This window comes from Penaeus vannamei, chromosome 42 (assembly GCF_042767895.1).
Source record: "Penaeus vannamei isolate JL-2024 chromosome 42, ASM4276789v1, whole genome shotgun sequence".
Classification (NCBI taxonomy): Eukaryota; Metazoa; Arthropoda; class Malacostraca; order Decapoda; family Penaeidae; genus Penaeus; species Penaeus vannamei.
In genome coordinates this window covers 13,496,226-13,501,225 of record NC_091590.1, presented here as the reverse complement: position 1 = coordinate 13,501,225, position 5,000 = coordinate 13,496,226, and positions in this window count along the sequence as shown.

Genomic DNA, 5,000 nt, shown 5'->3' with positions numbered 1-5,000 from the left:
TTCGCATCCAGTTTTTTTTTCTTGCAAAATGTTCATAGATAATGTTACCGCATACTTCATTGTGTACGTTTGTTAAATACACAATTTAGAAATTCCGTACGCACAAAAGACAGGACATTCAAAAGAACCGCATTATATTTTTTAGCACACAGTAATTCTCTGATGAAATCACGGCATTCGATAGCTTTGACCATCAGTAATAGATGTGAATTAAACATTATTTCATGCAATGGTAATATAAACTCAAAGAGGAGACGTGATCTAGACATTCTAAATTGCATATGATCATATCATGCAGTCTTTTGATAGTTAACAATACAAGTATTTGCTGCGAATCTAATGGGCCTCTTTTGTATTAATTTGAAATGTGTTTACAAAGGATAAAACGAATAACCTTAATTTTAACGCATTTTTTCTTTTCTCTCTCTATGTCAAGTCTATAATCTATTGCATCGCTATTCTCCATCCAGAGTGTTAACTTGCTCATCACACCAATAAATGCATTTACTTTTTCAATAAATTACAGAATTATTCAGAATTATCTTTTACATGTATAATATATCTTTGTATCATATTGCCGTAACATGAAAAATTGATTGCCAAACAGATATCTTCCAAATAATGGTCAAACCCTGACGATTGTAAACAGTATTTGTATATTAGGAGTACCGTTTACAAATGCTAACACTCTAATTCTGTATTTTTGGCCAGGAATGAAATCTATTATGATGGCTAATACATCATGTCCTCCGAAATGGAATCGAGATGTCAAATACTTCCTTATATAAAAAAAAAAATATTCATAGTGCAAACCTCCAGTTTTGTACGCGAAATAGATTCTCCACATAGAAGCGAAGATGCATTCGGAAAGTCAGTGGTGACTGATGATAGGGCATATATAGTTCATGATAATTATTTGTTAATCAGCAGATTGATGGCATACAATGACGTATTCGTCTCGTAAAAAATGCAGGATAGTGTTTCAAGCACACACACACACATATGTTAGGTGTACATACATACATGTACATTCATACACATACACACACACACTCACACACAATATATATATATATATATATATATATATATATATATAAAATATATACACATATATATATATATATATACATATATATATATACATATACATATATATATACATACATATATATATATATATATATATATATATATATATATAATATATATACATATATATATATATATATATATACATATATATATACATACATATATATATATATCTATATATACTTATATATATATATATATATATATATATATATATATATATATATATATATATATATATATATAGATATATATATACACATATATATCTTTGTATATATATATATATATATATATATATATATATATATATATGTGTGTGTGTGTGTGTGTGTGTGTGTGTGTGTGTGTGTGTGTGTGTGTGTGTGTGTGTGTGTGTGTGTGTGTGTGTATGAATATATAAATATATAAATAAATAAATAAATATATATATATATATATATATATATATATATATATATACATATATGTGTATATATATGTATATATATATATATATTTTTATTATCATCATTATACACTGCACAAAAAGATAACTATTTGTGAAATGAACAGTCTGTTATCAATAGATATGATTCATAAGAAATTGCCGTGGTTGCCGTGTAACAGCCTAACAAGCGCTCAACATAGGCTTTACTTGATTGGTTGAATCAAGCTACGTTGAGAAAATTAATTCACATTTCTTGATTTATTCTTAGTGAGTAAACTTTATTCAAAGTGTATATTTTTGAATGCCTTTGCGATTTTTATGTAGTTTAGGTCAATCTATTGATGATACATTGCCTTTTTTCTAAGGCCATACCGTTAAAGAGTGAACACCAAGGCCACTTTGCATTTTTCATGTTAATTACTTTCAAGTGAAATATGTTTAGAATCAGCTTTTATCAAAATCATGCATTTTGATTATTTTCCCCACAGAAACACTGGTTATGTGGGGAACAACACATATTGCCACCTCAAGGAATTAGCTCTTATGTATATGTATATATATATGTATGTATAGATAATATAACTCGACATCGATATGCCTATAATTCCCTGGTTGGACTGCCTTTATAAGTACCATCCCAATCAGTGCCTGCTGGACGAATAAATAAATTACTATCTCATCTTTACATTACCCTACGTGATGATAAATGACATGAGCACAATTGCCGGTATTTTTGTTTACATGCAAGGGTAGTAGAACATACAAAAATATACAATTGCGAGTAAAAAATGGTTAGTTTAACATAAAAATTAATTAGTAGATTACATGTTACTTTTGTAAAACTTGTTTTCCTTCCTCATAACATTCAAAGTAAACATATATGTCACCGGTATAGTAATAGGCAATGAAACATAAATTATTTATTTTTCATCGATCAACACCAACCATATATCCGGACGGTCTCCGGGAGCGAGAGTGGGCGGCGCGACGGTGGGCGTTGAGGTGCCACCGCGTGGGGAACCGCTCGCCGCAGCACAGTACAGGCTCCTGAAGCTGCCTGTGGTGTCGCCGGCGGTGCGTGTGGATGCTCGTCTCCAGGATCTCCTTCCCGCAGTCCTCGCACGTGATGTAGGCCCTGGATCCCTCGGCTGGGGGTCGAGGGGCGCCGATCGGCGTCCGCTGTCCTGCGGCAGGAGTTGCAGGGTGGGGACGCAGGATGGCAGGGAAGTGCGGAAGGAGGTGCTGCAGGCCGTGGAGCGCCGCCGGGTGGGGAGAGGGGACCAGGCCCCGAGCGAGCATGTAGGGCAGGAGGGGAAAGGCTGGCAGGACGGGGGTCGGCGAAGTAAGAGGCGAAGGCGTCGAAGGGGCTGAGGGGCTGTGCATTGGCGGGGAGAGTGTCGCCCGATCACTCCCTAAATGTTCTGTCGGCGTGTTGGGGGCGCCGTGGCTGCGGAGAGCCTCTGGGGGCGGCGAGGGCGTCGCACGAGGGAATTCTGGAAGGCTCGCCTGACTTTCGGGCGAAGACGGGGGCGTGAAGTCCACCTGGCGCTTCTTGAGAGGCAGCGGGACTTCGGAGTTGAAGGAAGGCAAGGCGATGTTGTAGCGCCAAGCGATGTCCGAGAGCTCCTCCTCAGCCTCCTCCAGGACCTCGCCCTGCAGGCGTCGCAGCAACCTGGCCATCTGCTTGGGCGTCACGTCAGGCATCAGCAGCACAGGCGAAGCGCAGCCGTCCAGAGCGCCCGCCAGGCAGGGCGAGGCGCTGACCAGCAGGCCGCGAGGGACCTTGACCACGTCGCCGGAGCTGCCCACCAGACACACCGAGGCCAGCTCTCTCTCGAGGCTCTTCGCGAAGGGAGACATGGCTGGGAATTTACGATAAGATAAGAAAGCGGACACTGATAGTGGCGAAAGTGCACTGACAGCATTTATGGCGTTGCGGAGGAACAGCGAGAGGTCTTTCGGCGAGGGAACTCGGCTGAGCAGGCAGTCACAGGGAGCCACCCTGTTCGTGTGCCAATTAACCAGTAGTTAGCGCTGAGAAGAAGAGTAGTTGAATAATATCTGGAATTATAAAATACCCAAGAAGTATAAAGCAAACATGATATTCGTCTAAGAATTAAAAGATACTTCTGAAACTAACCATATTATTCACAGACGATGGGATATGTACTACTTTCTTGATCAAATGTAGTTTATTAGATGTAACAAGGGTTTCCAATCTGGGGGACCATGTAGCAATATGAAAATTTTGACGTCGAATTAAACCGAATATTATCTCGCCTACAGCACCTACATAAAATTGGAATCTTTACATAAAGTGATCTTATCCAATAGCTATTAACACCATTACACTGTCACTAGTAAAAACTGAATCTGAAAAGATGACATTTAATGAACAGGGCCATGGAGATTTTTATATATTGTCACAAAATGAAAAAAAGAATTTGGAAACATTAAGATATGATTATAAAGCCATTATCGATCAACATGTAGCTGAAAGGGAATGCGCAATTTCGTGTAGATTGCGCACAGACCATGTACATTGTTGACTGATCTTAGTTCATTGGCGTCTATGTTCACACATAGGCCGTTAGATTTTCAAACTTGAGTCTATTCACTGTTACATAGTTCTATTTATACTGTATGTGTGCATATACAGATACTTGTATATACGTATGCGTTTGTGTGTATATATATCTGTATATCTTTATCTATCTGTATATGCATGTGTGTTTGTGTATGTATATGCACATACATACATATAAATTCAGATCATGGCGTATATATATCACACAAAATACACACACACACACACACACACACACACACACACACACACACACACACACACACACACACACACATATATATATATATATATATATATATATATATATATATATATATGTGTGTGTTTGTGTGTGTGTGTGTGTGTGTGTGTGTGTATAATATATATAAATAAATATATATATATATATATATATATATATATATATATATATATATATATATATATATATATACATACATACATGTGTATGTATGCGTTTGAAACAATTCCAAAACTGACAACTGATTGCAGATTTCAAGACAGCTTAGCAGCACTTGTTGCGCGGTTGCTGCGATGCAATAAAGTTCTCCTTGGCGCCCTGCGAAACTTTCGATTGGCCTGCGAAATCCACTGTGTGATTGGAGGGTGTCGCACCCCCTATAATTTTCGCCCCCTGATCATTATCATCATCATTAGTAGTAATAATACTATTATCATTATTATAATATCCGTATTATCACTCAACGAACTTTGTCGTTTTTTGTAATATTCAGCAATATTGCCTCAAATAAAACTGTAATTAATGTGTGCGATGACCACGATGTATGCACATTTATAACATGAACTACTAACTGAGTCTCATTTAGGAGTTAACGCACCCTGCTCGAGTTAGTGAGGCTATTGTAGGGTAAGGTATATTTATGT